At 40.6% G+C, this 15,957-nt stretch overlaps 1 protein-coding gene across 5 annotated transcripts in view; it reads left to right on the forward strand.

The window, feature by feature from the left end:
- The first annotated feature begins 613 nt into the window (after positions 1–613).
- The window catches only part of Ptpn4 (protein tyrosine phosphatase non-receptor type 4), a 146,442-nt gene continuing 131,098 nt past the window's right edge, over positions 614–15,957 (forward strand). For 2 of the 5 annotated variants that reach the window (XM_070021870.1, XM_070021871.1), the window contains exon 1: positions 835–1,153. The gene's annotated coding sequence lies outside the window, so the exon portion shown is untranslated. Of the gene's footprint in view, positions 759–834; positions 1,154–15,957 lie in introns of those variants that run through there. The other 3 variants (XM_070021873.1, XM_070021874.1, XM_070021869.1) reach the window with 2 other exon arrangements.

The following is a 15,957-nucleotide window of genomic DNA, read 5'->3' on the forward strand; positions in this document are numbered from 1 at the left end:
TGTTCTGGCGCTGTAAAAGCATCTTAAAGGTTTGCTTTTCTAGCTGAATGTTGCTTTTAGAGTGTACATTTGAAGGGAGCAATAATGCAAAACTGTGCCCCAACATCTATATCCTTTGTTAGCACTGAAGTTGGGGCGACTTGGTGCCAGAGGTGAGGTTTCTCCCATTCATGTTTAGGTTCTTCGCCCCTAGATGGAATCTCCTGGGTAAAAGCAACGCGCGGGAGGCAGGGGAGGAGCTAGGTGACATTCCAAACCAATCGCGGCGCTGTCAAGGGGCGGGCCAGAGCGCTCCGCCCCCTCCGCTAGGGCCCGCCTTCCCCACCTTCCTAAATCCGGCCTCTCCCGCACCTGCGTGGCCCTCTGCTCCGGGTTGGTGCAGCCTCCCCTCCAAGAGCTCAGTAGAAAGGGGCGTGGCCGAGACTCTCGCGAGACCGCCTCCTGTTGCTGCCGCCGCCGATCCAGGCTGCTGACTGGCCGCGCTTGCGCAGCCGCCATGTTCGGTTGCTATGCTGCGGCCTAGGAGACTGGGTGTGCTAGAGGGAGGTGGAGGTGGAGACGGAGGAGGAGGAGGAGGAGGAGGAAGAAAGGGAGGAGGAAGAGGGGGGGTGACGGCGCGCCGCTCGCACTCCCTCACACGAGCGCTGCCCGGGATTACCCGCCGCCTCGCGCCTCGCGCTTTCCCGCTCCTCGCGGCCCCCCTACATTGTTCTCGCAGGACTCCCAGGCCCCCGGGGGCTGGAATCGGGCCTGGGCCGGTACGGGAAGGGACTTAGCTTCGGCGGGAGGGTCGGCAGTTCGGGGCCAGCCCCCCGGCCCCCCCCCCCGTTCTCTCCCCTCCCCCACGGCACTTTTGGGGGTGTGTGGATTATCTCATCCCTCCCCCGTCCCCCCCCTCCGCCGGGAGGTGGGAGAGGGCGCGCCCGCCGCCCGCGGCCGCCCCGCAGCATGAGGTGGTACCGGCGGCTGGGGGCCGTGTGGCGGCCGCTGCGGCGGCGGCTGCAGCTCGGGGGGCGCTGAGGGAGCCCCAGGCGCGGCGCGGCGCGGCGCGGCGCGGCGGACGCGCGTCTCCTGGATGCACCCGATCCTCGAGGGGTTTTTTTTGGCTCTTTTTTTTTTTCTCCAGCCGAGAGGACGCGGCTGTGATACGAAGGTAAGAGACCCTCGGTTCTCGCGCCGGTCCCTCGCCCGCGATCGGCGCCCGCGGGGCTTGCTACCTGGGGCGCCTGTGGCCTGCGGGAGGCGAGCCAGATAGCCCGAGGTTACCGGGTTGATTTCGACGGAGGGAGGGGAGAAAGGATGCGTTCGTTCTCCTTTCTTCTTGGGACCTCCGCTCCCGGAGCTCGCCGGGGTTAGAGTTAGGATCTCGGTCCTGGGAGGGCCCGGGGACGAGGGATGGAACGTGTCCCCGCGACCCAAACTCCCAAGTAAGGCATTAATCACACAGAGTTTTCGGTGGTTGGTGGAATAATTCTTCCTTTTTCTTCTTCCTTCGTGTATTTTCTTCCTTCAAAAAAAAAAAAAACATGGGTGCACCACCAGCGCTTCTGGCATTGTCCCTACCAATTTAAGTTTTAAGCCTCACGATTCTACCAGTATATACTTGTGAAGAATTTGCACTTGTGTCAGAAAGAGGAGATGGAGCCAAACTTGTACCCATGCATTTCCAAGGGCTTCCTTAAAAAATGAGACAGGTTGCGGACCAGATATGTGTGTGGCTGTTTTCTGCGAAACTTAAGGATGGGAGACTTTTCTGTCTGGGCTTACATCATAGAGTGACATCAGTAGGTACAAGGACGATCTGTAGGATTTCTTTCAAAGGGCTTGTTTCGGGAGTGCCTGTCCTATCGGTAACATTCTAGCTTGCTTAAGAAAAAGAAATGGAAGGAATAAAAGTATACGACCAGATCTTGGTCTCAACTGACGTAGTGGAGCTCATTGGTCACACTCAAAATAAGTCTATAGAGGAAAATAAAAACCTCCAAAAGCCATGTGTCCAACTTGTAAAATTCAATTTCAATAGAAGACTCCAACACTAAAAGCCAGAACGTACGTGTGTGTTTGTGTGTGTGTGTGTGTGTGTGTGTGTGTGTGTGTGTGTGTGTGTGCGTGCGCGCGCGCGCACTCGCGCGCACATAATGGGGGGGGGCGGGGGAAGGGGGAGCCTTGATAATTCTAGGGCTCGAACTCGGAGCTTTGGCACGGTCCCTGAGCTTTTGTGCGCTAGGCTAGTGCTGCTACTTTGAGCCTCAGCACCATTTCTGGCTTTTTGGTATAGTTAATTGGAGAGAGTCTCAACAACTTTCAGCCAGGATCCTCGGATCTCAGACTCTTGAGTAGCAAGGCTTACCGGCGTGAGCCACCACCACCTGGCCTCTGAACATTTTTAAATCTAGGTTTTTTGAACTTTAACGTTCCAGAGGTTGAAAATTGTTTTTCATTTTTTTTTAATGGGGATGGTTGAGCTAAAATAAGTTATTCAGAATCAGAAATGTGCTTGGACTAGAGCAACATTAGTTAAATCTTAAATTGGATAATATTAATTTAACTTTCAAAGAAAATGCGTTTTAAAAGCAAAACTTTACATATTGTACACAACTATTTTACCCATTTTGTGGGTACAGAACAGAATACATTTCTGCTGCGATTACCCCCAAAACTATTTTTGTGTTGCTTCACAATTTCTTATGGCATGTGTGTCTACTTCTGCAATACACATGTTAATAGTCATCTCAACTGGTTTATAAGAACAACATGATTTTTTTTTAACATGAGGATATTTGCAGTTTGGCTAATTAATATTTTGCAAGAGCTTTTTAAAACAGGGAGGCTATTGCTATTTTGTATTTTTTCTTAATAGTGAGTAAGTTATAACTTACCAAGTGAAAAAAAATCACCTATTCCTCAAAAGTAGTAATAGAGGAAGATGTGCCTTTTTTATGGTCTGTTTTCTAATATCTTAGGTTCTGGGCTTTAAATAAATTGTATCAAACTTGGGGCTTGCTTTTTTTTTTTTTCCTTATGTCCTATTTTGGTATCTTTAAATTGTCCCTAGTAGCATTGTTACTTTAAATTTATGACACCTAATTTCTAATTTAGGCTAGGCATTAAACCAGCATTGATTGAACACACTTGCTAAAAATACTTTCTGGGTCGGATGTACTTAGAATGCAGGCTCAGGAAAACTCATTTGAACTATTCTGCTGTGACCAATGTACACTTCATTATTACTAACGGACTTTAAAATGAATTACAGAAACAGATTTATTTTAGTTCAGGTGTAGATGCCTAACTTTTTATTTTAAATGTATAAAGTGAGATAGTAAGCTTATGTAGTAATGAAACCTTTTTCCTTTTACTTATATAACTCCCATTGGCAGTTACCAAATGCTCTGCTTGTGTAGTTAGATACTTTAGTTTTGATCTCTTAAACATAGGGTTATAATGTGGTAGAATAATGTATATTATTTTTACTGGTTTAATATTTATGACTTGCTCTAAACTCTCAAAGGGGAATCACTGGTAATATTTTTAAGTTTTTTTTTGTGGTACTGGAGTTTGAACTCAGGACTTTGAAATTTTTAGGCAGGCAGGTACTCTACTACTTGAGTTTTTAAAGGCCTGGTTATTTTCTAGATACAGTCTTCCTTTTGTCCCAGGCAGGCCTGAACTTTGATTTCCTATTTAGCTTCCCATGGTACTGGGTTTACTGGTGACCAATACTCTGTCCACCTTTTTTTTTTTTTCTCTCTCAAGATGAGGTCTCACAAGCTTTTTTGCCTTGGCAAGATTTGAATGACAATTCTTATCTCATCCTCCCACATCAGGATTATAAGGCGTGAACCACTAGTGCCTAGCCTAAGTAAAAATTGATTTTTTTTTTCCTGGCCCTGGGGCTTGAACTCAAGGCCTAGGCACTGTCCCTGAGCTTTTGTGCTCCAGGCTAGTGGTCTACCACTTGAACCACAGCTCCACTTCCAGCTTTTTTGGTGGTTAATTGAAGATAAGTGTCTCATAGACTTCCCTGTGTAGATCTCAGTCTTCTGAGTAGCTAAGATTTCAGGTGTGAGAGACTGGCATTCAGCTCCTAAAGAGGATTTTTAACCAACAGAATATGAGTACTGTGTAATTTAAGGAAGGCACAGCTACCTTTCCATTTCTGAAAGGTAATATGGCCACTTTTTTGATACAGAGTTCCCCTATGTAGCCCAGGCTAGTAGTAGTCCTTATGATCTTCTGCTTCATTTTCCTAAGTATTGGGACTACGGGTATATGCCATCATACTCAGTTCAATATAGTCATTTTTATACAGTGAGAAAAAAATTCATGGAAATCTTGATTTGTTTGGTGAGTGTTTAAAGGCAAATGGCCAGAAGTTCTGATTAAGTTCTTTAAAGTATTATTGCTAGTAATGAAAAATACTAGTAATGCAAGTTTGTATGACTTAATGTAGTTAAACATGAATGATCACTTCTGTATAAAATTTGCTTATTGGGGGGCTGGGAAGGTGGCTCAGTGGTAGAGCGCTTGCCTTGCATGCCTGAGGCCCTGGGTTCGATTCCTCAGCACCACATAAGCAAAAAGAAAAAAGCCGGAAGTGGCGCTGTGGCTCAAGTGGTAGAGCGCTAGCCTTGAGCTGAAGAGCTGAGGGACAGCGCCCAGGCCCAGAGTTCAGGCCCCACGACTGGATCCAAAAAAAAAAAAAAAAAAAATTTGCTTATTGGTAGAATTGCACCAGTTTTCATACTGAGCTGAATTTTGTTTTTCTGGGTTGCTGCATTTATCTGGACTTCTATGTTCCAGTTATGTTAAACCACTGCTTTCCTATTATAAGCTACCAAGCCTTGAAGACTAGTTGAGGGTCCTTGAAATCCTTTTTTTTTTTGGCCAGAAAAGTTTTGTAGGAGGAAGCTGTCCTTACTTCTTCATCTAACAATTATTACAAATGGTGAGAAAGAATATAATGTAGAATTTTCACTGGTGTACAAGAACAGTTGCTAGGAACAGCATAGTTTCTTACCTTTTGCATAAGTTAGTGTAAATATAAAATGGAATGGGTAGAAAGAGGAAAGTTTATTACACTCTTGACTTAGGGGTATTTTCTCTCATGTTCATTCTTCATTATTTCTAAGTAGAAACACTGGAAGAGAAGTACAAGTATTTAAAAGAATTAGTAAAGGCTGGGAAGGTGGCTCAGTGATAGAGTGCTTGCCTTGCATGCATGAGGCCCTGGGTTTGATTCCTCAGCACCATATAAGCAGAAAAAGTTGGAAATGTACTGTGGCTCAAGTGGTAAGAGTGCCAGCCTTGAGCTGAAGAGCTGAGGGACAGTGCCCAGGCCAAGAATCCAGGCCCCACAACCAACCAAAAAAAAATTAAAAGAATTAGAATGAAAAAATATACACTGTGGACTATCTCTAGAGGAAGATATTGATTTGGATGGGTCATTGTATCTTTTCATTTATTTGTTGTGGTTTATTAGTATCTTCTAATACAGTAGGTTTATATAAAGTAGTAGAAACAAAGAGTTCAGAAGGCAAGAGTACAATAAGCCTGCATTATTCATGGATTTATTACATGTGGTTTTGACTAAGCAAGGTCAAAAGGTAAATAAAATCAAAAGAAATTTCAGAAACCAAACTTGGAAATTCCTGCACATGAATTCTGCAACTCACCAGTTATCATTAGTTGTGTTTAAATTGTTGTCTGATTATTCCGAGTGGTTCCTTGTCCTTAATTTTGTGAAAATATGCCTTACAAAAAGCAAGTGGAGTCCAAAAAAAAAATTCTTTTTAACCAAAAAGGGCATATAACATGCTTTATTTAAGTGCTAAAGTGAAAATTGTTAATTTGTTGAGAGACATGTTAGCAGAACTTAGTGTTTTTTGTATGAAAAACAGAAAGCATCCATAGTATTTAAGATATAGAGAATAAAAATCTAGTTGTTAGGTGAACCCTTAATGTATACATTAGTTTTTGTGACAGTAATGTAACCTACTTCATGCAAGTTTCAAGTTGTGGGTGTGCAGACCTCTACCTTACAAACATAGGTAAATTTGAGTATTGAACTCTCTGCATTCCAAGCATTGGTGGTTTTCTCTTAACTCAGCCTTCAGATACCAAGTATCTATTGTATCAGTATTAATTGTCTGTTAAGTACCAAACAGTGTACATGGTATTTTTCATGTTACCCCATTTAATCATCAGGTGTACTTTGTACTATTAGTACCTTGGGCCATTCACAAAAAGACAAATTCAAACTACATCTGTCTGACTCTAAAGCTTATTTGTTAGGTCAGTGCTGTCCAGTTAAGCTTTGTGCAATGACAGAAATATCCACCTCCCCCTTCTCAGCTTTGTTGAAGTAAAATGACAAATATGACATATATTTTGCTACATTGTTAGATACATGGTAGTCATTAACCATATGAGGGTATGGAGCACTTGAAATGTTACTGGTGTAAGTGAGAAACTGAATTTAAATTTTTATTTAATTTTAGCAATTTTAAATACTATGACTACTAGATACAATATCCAACAGTATAGTTTTAGACCTGGCTTTCTAGAAAATCCAAGATTATCTCTACGGCCCCTTTTTGCTATGAAATTCTTTAATTTATACTAAAATGTACAATGGTATTAATATTCATAAACATCTGAAAGGGTCTTCCTTTCCTAATATATGCATTCCTCCTATAAGAAGTTTTGTTTCATCTGTTTCTTTTTTTTTTTTTTTTTTGGGTCCGGTCGTGGGGCCTGAACTCTGGGCCTGGGCACTGTCCCTCAGCTCTTCAGCTCAAGGCTAGCACTCTACCACTTGAGCCACAGCGCCACTTCCGGTTTTTTTCTTTTTGCTTATGTGGTGCTGAGGAATCGAACCCAGGGCCTCGAGCATGCAAGGCAAGTACTCTACCACTGAGCCACCTTCCCAGCCCTCATCTGTTCCTATTTTTGAGAAGATTGTATAAAGCACATTAGAAGACAGTGGGTTATGGACACCTATCTTCTGCCATACATAATTGTTTGGTGAAAACATTGTATAACCTGAGGCAGTACATTGTTTTGGACAGATTTTGGATATTTAAAGACAGTATTTCAGCCAGCCAGCTTCCCATTTAAGATATGTATAGTTATGAGATTAATGCTGAATTTGCCTGCTAGTCCTTGAAGGCTTTCCCCAATTTCATCTGTCTCCTGTATTTCATTCTTGCTTTTCCTTCTAGTCTTGTGCCCTCAGTTTAAACATCCCTAATTCTTTTCAGTACCTGTGCCTACTCTTTAAGGCTTCCTCAGAATTTACCTTTTTTTCTGGAACAGTGCTACTAAATTCAACAATAATGATCAGGGTTTGAGTCCTGGTATTAAGGACCTTGGGGTTAATAAATGTTTAGATATAGCTTAGTATATTCTTCTTATGATTTTTCTTCAATTATTATGTTATTCACTAAATTAAGAAAATTCAAAAGTTTTTTCTTTTTCTTTTTGTTATACTTAGTTCAATCCATTGTTCAGGAATTGTATATTTTAAACAGTTGTGCTGGGTACTGGTGGCTCACCTCTGGAATCCTAGCTACTTTGGAGGCTGAGATCTAAGCAACTCAGTTTGAATCTAGTCCAGGCAGGAAAGTCTATGAGACTCTTATCATAAACTACCAAGAGAAAACCGGAAGTGGCTAATCTGGTCTTAACGGACCTTGGCAAATAGTATGATCTCTGAGTTTGTTGGCCTCCACTTGTTGCAAGGATTAAGATAATATATAAAAAGCCTCTAGGACTGTACTTTAAATAGAAGAGATCATCTGATCAGTTAATGGTAATTGGTATTAATAGTTTTTGCTATTTTCCCATTCTCAGGTTCTTGAATATAATTTAAATGATTCAACTGATTTATTATAACTGATTTATTATTCTTGCTAGACATTATTATTTTCTCAACTCTTATAGGGCCAGGATAATGGTTGAGGGTATGTTAAATCCCTCTTATAGAAGTTCCTATAGTAGGTGTTCTTGCTTTGGGGGAAAAATGCTATTTTGTGGTATAATTAAAACAGTAATTTTAATAATTATATTTTTGAAAATTTTGGTTTATTGGAGAATGATGTAGCTATTTCCTTACATATTAATTAAATATTAATATTATAGTAGGAAGAATTGTATTCAAGATAAATATAGCAGATGCTTATCCTTGAGTTTAAATTCTAGGCTGGTCACACATGTCAATAAACACTTCAGCATGACAGTTTAATAAGATCTGAGGGAAAAGAGAAATGGCATTTGAGTGTAGTCTTGATGAATGAGTTGGAATTGATCTGAGGAGAAAGAACAACATTACAAAAAATCAGAAGTATAAGAGGATTCGTAGTGCTTGGAGAAATCCAAGTTGTCTTGTATATGCCTGTCTCTGGGTGGATATGAGTGTTTGCTCTTGTGTGTTATTCTGTGTGTTTATGTGGGCATGAGTGTTGACTGGTAGAGAGGAAGTGTAGTGAGTGTTGTGCTTGAACAATGAGTTGGATCATATTGCCCTTGGAATAAATAGAGCACACAGTTGAACAGATTGAAGTTCTTAGTATGGTTTCTTTTGGCATTTATGTAATCTCCTTGGTTTATCCCAATGTACTAAAACAAAGCAAAAAGAATTATCGTTTTTCCCAAGTTGGGAAATGGTTTGGGGAAAGCAGTTTTAGAGGATATAAGTGTTGGAAAGTCTACCTATTCACTTTGGAATTCCCACTATGTAATAAAAATGAATTAATCAAGTCTTAAAGCCGTTACAGTTCTCCTTTAATCCCCTTTCTTCCCTTACTCCTAGTATTTACTACTTCATTGTGAGTGAATGTGAATATATGTATGTGAAATAGCTTGGGTACACTTGCCTAGGAAATGAGCTTTAGCACTAAGAGCAATTACAGGAATTTGAGTAACGGAATAAGATTAAATATAGATTTTAAAAATTAACTCTTGACTTCTAGTAGTAATGGCACAAAGATGGAAGGATGATACAAGGATTAGACAAGATGCTGTTGCAGTGGTCTAGGTGAGAAATAAGAACTAGAAATGGGGAAACAAAGATGTAAGAACTGGTAACTGATGAGGTCATTTCATTTGAATTGAGAGTTTATTTGGATTTGAGTGAAGGAGAAAAATGTTGGAAGTTAGTGATAAATGTGCTCTTTGGCAACTTCCCTTTTTAGGGAATGGAAAGGCCAAATAATTTTCATTGAGTACAGTACCTTAAGTAAGCCAGGTACTTTGCTAGGCACCAAGGTTGTCATGAGTTTTCATTGAACTTTTTAAATTAATTTTTGAAATATTTTCAAATCTAATGATGTCTCAAGGAAAGTATAAATTGTTTCTGAGTCCCCTTCAACCAAATTTTAAAATTAACTATTGTATGTATGTATGTATGTATGTATGTATGTATGTATGTATGTATGTATGAGATGAGCCTGGAACATTTTATGCTTGGCTGTTATTGTATGTTGTGGGTTTAGTGATTCCTTCCCAATGTTCGGAGGTCACCTTTATATAGTTTTGATCCTTTTCCTCTTCAGCTCTATCTAATTGGATTCTCAAGCTTCCATGAAACTACCTAATTATCTAATTTTTCCTTCATTTTCATCTCCCATTTCCCCGTTTTTAGATAATGCACCATTTGTAGTCTTACTAGAATTTTCTGAATCATTTGACAGTAAGTTGTAGACATAATGTTCTTCACTCCTAAATATTCTCGTTAGGTGCTGGGGTCATGACTTGTGGTAACGCACTTGCTTAGCAAGCATGGGGCTCTCCGTTTAATCTCTAATACTAGAGAGAGAGAAAAAAAAGTTCTAGTGTCTATAGAATATGGATCTCCAATATAACTACCAAATCAGTAAATCAACATTAACTTCAGAAATCAACACTTAACTTCAGATTCAAGATGCGCTGGACATCTGTGGCTCACATCTGTAATCCTAGCTTCTGTGGAGGCTGAGAGCTGAGGATCACAGTTCAAAGCCAGCCCAGGCAGTCTGTGAGATTATCTCCAATAAACCAGAAAACTGGAAGTGGCACTATGGCTCAAGTGGAAGAGCGCTAGCCTTGAGCTGAAGAACTCAGAGATAGCGCCCAGGTCCAGAGTTCAAGCCCCAGGACTGACAAAAAACAAAACAACCCCCTCTCCCCCCAAAAAACAAACAAACCACATCCGAAGATTCTATTCAGATTTTCCCAGCTTTTTAACAGTTACCTCTATTTTTCCTTTTCATCTAGGCACTCATTTAGGATCACACATTGCATTTAATTGTCAATGTCTTGTCTTATTTAGTTAAAAACAACTTTTCAGTATTCCTGTCTTTTGTGACATTGACAGCTTAAAGCAGTGTAGTACTTTTATTCTATAATATGTCCTCCTACATTGGTCCATGCCATGGTTGCATATGCAGATAGTACATTGTTGGCAGGAATGCTGTAGAAGGACGATAATGCTCTTCTTGGTGCATCACTAGGAGATACACAATATTGTTCCACCACTGGTGGTGTATAACCTTGTACACCTTGTATGTTCATGTTTGAAAGGTTTTCTACAGTTAAAAAAACAAACAAACATGGGGCTGGGAAGATGGCTCAGTGGTAGAGCGCTTGCCTTGCATGCATGAGGCCCTGGGTTCGATTCCTCAGCACCATATAAACAAAAAGAAAAAAGCCGGAAGTGCTGTGACTCAAGTGGTAGAGTGCTAGCCTTGAGCTGAAGAGCTGAGGGACAGCGCCCAGGCCCAGAGTTCAGGCCCCATGACCAGACCCCCAAAAAAACAAAAACAAAAACAAACATTTAAATCATGTCCTTTTTTGTTCTGTATTAGGGATTGAACCCAAAGCTTCCTTCTTATGACAGGTACTCCTTTCCTTCTGCCCAAGGTGAATTGTCGATCCCTCTATGATTCATGGGATCAAACTCAGGATCATATACTACTAGGCTAACTGAGCTACATCCCTCCCCTCCCCTCCCCTCCCCTCCCCTCTCCTCCCCTCCCCTCCCCTCCCCTTCCCTCCCCTCCCCTCCCCTCCCCTCCCCTTCCCTCCCTTCCTTTCCCCTCCCCTGCTTTCCCCCTGCCCAAAGTGAATTGTCAATCCCTCTGATACATAGGATCAAACTCAGGATCATACACTACTAGGCTGACTGAGCTACTTTCTTCCCCTCCCCTCCCCTCCCCTCCCCTTCCCTCCCCTCCCTTCCCCTTTCCCTCCTCTTCTGTTATTAATTCTTCTGTGGGAAGATAACCCAGAACTATGCCAGCCAGTTTTGCTCATCATCTTGTAAACATTATCATAAGGGTCCCCTGATTACTTCTGAGTTAGCCACCACTATGAAGAAGGCCATCTGTTTGTTGGCATTCTACTTAAAGATTTCCTCCTTTTTCAGACATTTATTTATGAATTTGTTTATATAAATATATACTTCACACAAAATTCTGTTCCTCTTTGGTAGTTAATTAGTTACTATGTTGTTGGTTTTTTGTTTTTGTTTTTTAGTTTTATTTTGATGCTCAAATGGCCCCAGATTTTGTTAGTGGGAACCTACTCAGGTTGGCTCTCATGTCTTCCAGATAAGCCCTCATTCTTGGTTTGTTTTATAAAATATTCCAGGCATATATTGAAGTTTTCTGGCCCCACTCTGAAATCATTTCTTTCAACAAGGAGTCCTGATTTATTTCAATACATATGTGTTTTAGAAACAAAGATATAGGTGCTTATCCTAGAAATCATTACTAGGAAATTGATGTACAGTATGTATGTATATATATATATATATATATATATATATACACACACACACACACACACATCTGAATCTATTTCGAAGTCTATGTATAGACATTTAAAAACTTGACAGAGCTACAACTAATTCTACTCCAACACTTCAGAATCCTTTCTTGCTATCACCCTTTCTGCATGTTTTGTCTATAGTCCTAGCTATCAGGATGCTGAGATCTGTGGATCATGGTTCAGAGCCAGCACAGACAGACAAAATTCTTATCTCCAGTTAATCAGTTCCCCTATCCCTCCCACAAAAATTAAAAAAAAAAAAAGCCAATTTTGAGAAAGAGAGCCAAGGTCTGACAATTACAAAAAAAAAAAGAAAAGGTGAATTTCATTATTGGAAAGTTAAGATGGCCTTAGTTTTCTAATGTAGACAGAATACCTTTTTCAGAATTATTGAGATAGTGATTAAATACATAAATTCTCCCGGTCTTCTTTTAAACCTTGTAAGGTCTTAAGAGTAGATGGGATCATGGAGATAGTAGCATTGGAAATCTGTTGAGGTGGTACTAAGAGTTTTTTAAACTATTGTAGTTTAAAGAGTAGAAGAATTACAATGTGTGTATTAAAAGCAATTTAGGAAATTAGTAGACATACAATGACTATAAACTAGACAATTCTTTAAGAAGTTTGATAATAGAAGAATTGTCTGTGGGTCATAGGGGAAAACATCAAGAAAAAGTACTTTTTAAAGTTTGTTTTATTTATTGAAGCTACATATACCATAATATTTGTAGGTAAATAGAGAAAGAAACTATAATGTTTATTTGAAAGTGAATCATAAACACCCACTGTAATAATAAACTTAGGTGGTTATTTGGGTATATCTCCCCATTTCAAGTGATTGCCATTTTATTGTGGCTTTTTGGAATAATTTGAGAGTCTTTATTATTATTATTATTATTATTATTATTATTATTATTATTGTCAGTTGTGAGGCTTGAACTTGGGGTCTGGGCACTGTCTCTGAGCTTTTGTGCTCAAGGCTAGCACTCTACCACTTTGAGCAGCAGCTCTACTTCCGATTTGGGGGTGGTTAATTGGAGAGATAAAAGTCTCACACACTTTCCTGCCTTGGCTGGTTTTGAACTGTGATCCTCAGGTCTCAGCCTCCTGAGTAGCTAGGATTACAGGCATGAGCCACCAGCACCTGGCAACCTTTTTTTTTTATTACTAACTTTATATGTTGCCTTTTTTGTTATACAGTGAAGTGTTAAGAGTTCCTCACATTCATTTTGGTGGAGACATGAATTTTAAGTGTGTGCTGGTATATGGACAAGACACCAACATTCCAATTAAAAACTATATCCAAAATTGGAGCGACTTCAGATACAAAGTATTTATCCAGTCCAGAGTCAGTTTAAAATATTCTTAGTCTGGGCACTGTCCCTGAGCTCTTCAGCTCAAGGCAAGCACTCTACCGCTTGAGCCACAGTGCCATTTCTGGTTTTCTGGTGGTTAATTGGAGTTCAGAGTCTCACAGACATTCCTGCCCAGGCTGACTTTGAACCTGGATCCTCAAATCTCAGCCTCTTGAGTAGCTAGGATTACAGGCATGAGCTCCTTGAGCCTGACCTGTTTTTCTTCTTTTTAAAAATTTTATTGAAAAAAAAAAGAAATAAAAACATTAATTATTTATAATTTTTTTTTTTATTGTACTGGGGATTGAACTCAGGGCCTTTCACCTACTGAACAAGTGCTGCACCACTAGAGCACACTTCCAGCCTTTTTTGCCTTTACTATTTTTTGAATAGGGTCTTGTATGCCTGGACTGCGGTCTGTTTACACTTCTCACATTGCTAGGATGACAGGCACTTGCCCCCCTAACCCAACCTTCAAAGTAGCTAGGATTATAGGCATGCCCAGCAATAAGAAATGTTCATTATCTTCAAGAAGATTATTGTCCTCTCTTTAGAGAAACTTGATGTATACAACTAGACACCATGTGGATCGGTTAACTGTGTGTTAGTATACTACAGCTCATATATGTACGGAAAGTCATAGTTATTAGGTATAGTGGTATATATTATGAGAATTGTGAGATTTTACTTACTTGCTTACTTTTGAGACAGGATCTTGCTATGTAGCCTCGACTCGCTATGTAGCCTAGGTAACTCAGACTGTCCTAGAACTCTCTATTCTCTGCCTCTCAGTGCTGGATTATAGACATATTCCAACATGCTCAATTATTTTTAAATTTTATGTACAGTTTACTTTTTAAAAATCAGTAATGTGGCTACTTGATTCAGATTTAAAAATAAAACAGCAAAGAATATACGGATTTATTTTTTATTTCAGTTCTGGAGACTGAACCCTAGGGCCTTGGCACATGTTAGGCAATCATTCTACTATCTAAGCCACATCCCAAGCCCTTCTGTTTGTATTTTGTTTTTGAGAGGGAATCTCACCAACTTTGCCCAGCTGGCTTCAAACTTGTGATCTTTCTGAGTACCTGGGATTACAGATGTGTGCAACCAAGCACAGTGAGTTTTGATGCTACTCTGTATTTATCTTTTCCTTCTCTGCTTTTTTGGAGGTAACCAGTTTTTACTTTTGTATATTCTATAATATTTATGAAAATAGGAACACATACATATATAGACTAATTTTACTTGTACCCTTTTATGTAGAAAACTTACTGTATTTATGTTTTGGACTATATTTTTCTTTTCTTTTTGGTCCGGTCATGGGGCCTGAACTCTGGGCCTGGGCGCTGTCCCTCAGCTCTTCAGCTCAAGGCTAGCGCTCTACCACTTGAGCCACAGTGCCACTTCTTTTTTTTCCTGCTTATGTGGTGCTGAGGAATCGAACCCAAAGCTTCAGGCATGCAAGGCAAGCACTCTACCACTGAGCCACCTTCCCAGTCCCATTGGACTATATTTTTCATTTCACATAAGTTTCATAGTTCATATGACTTTAGTAGGAGAGAGCTGCTTCTTTTCCTTCCTTTTCTCTCTCCCTCCCTTATATAATGGCATATTTTAATGTGTAGCTACATTATTATGCTAATTCTGATCATTAAGCCTTATTATACTACAGTTTTTAAGCCCTTTTACTTGAGGATCAAAAAATGGAGTTGTCTATACTTTTGCAGAGAGAAGTTTTGTCTATCTGATCAACGTTGTCTATATCTGGGGGTTGAACTCAGGACTTAACTCTTTCTTTTTTTTTTTTTTTGTCGGTCGTGGGGCTTGAACTCTGGTCCTGGGCACTGTCCCTCAGCTCTTCAGCTCAAGGCGAGCGCTCTACCACTTGAGCTACAGCGCCACTTCCCATTTTCTGGTGGTTTATTGGAGATAGGAGTCTCACGGTCTTTCCTGCCCGGGCTGGCTTTGAACCGCGATCCTCAGATCTCAGCCTCCTGAGTAGCTAGGATTACAGGCGTGAGCCACCAGCGCCCGGCTCTTTCTTTTTTTTGTTTTTGTTTTGTTTTGTTTTTGGGTCCAGTTGTGGGGCCCGAACTCTGGGCCTGGGTTCTGTCCCTCAGCTCTTCAGCTCAAGGCTAGCGCTCTACCACTTGAGCCACAGCGCCACTTCCGGCTTTTTTCTTTTTGCCTATGTGGTGCTAAGGAATCGAACCCAGGGCCTCGGGCATGCAAGGCAAGCGCTCTACCACTGAGCCACCTTCCCAGCCCCATGGGCTTTATTCTTTCTAGACAAGTATTCTGTCACTTGAGCCATACCCTCAGCCTTTTATGCTTTATTCATTTTTTTTTATGCTAGTACTGGGATTTGATCTCAGGGCCTAGGCGCTGTCCCTTAGCTTTTTTTCTCAAGGCTAGTGATCTACCACTTGAGCTACAGCTCCACTTCTGGCTTTTTGGTTTTTAATTAGAGATAGGAGTGTCATGGACTGTTTTCTGCATGACCTGATTTTGAAGCACTATTCTCAGATTTCAGTCTCTTAAGTAGCTAGGATCAGAAGTATGAACCACCAGTGCCTGAGTGCTTTAGTTATTTGGGGGATAGGAATTTTAATTTATGCCCAGGCTGGCCTGGACTACTATCCTCCTATTTATGACTTTGCATAGCTGTAATGGCATTTATGTACCACCATGTCTAGGTATTGGTGGAGATTAAGTCTCACTTCCGTTGTCTGGGTTAGCCTCAAGCCATGATCCTCCTGATCTCCATCTCTCTGTCTCCTGAGGTTAT

This window comes from Dipodomys merriami, unplaced genomic scaffold (genome assembly GCF_024711535.1).
Source record: "Dipodomys merriami isolate MVZ:Mamm:240054 unplaced genomic scaffold, mDipMer1.0.p SCAF_146, whole genome shotgun sequence".
Classification (NCBI taxonomy): domain Eukaryota; kingdom Metazoa; phylum Chordata; class Mammalia; order Rodentia; family Heteromyidae; genus Dipodomys; species Dipodomys merriami.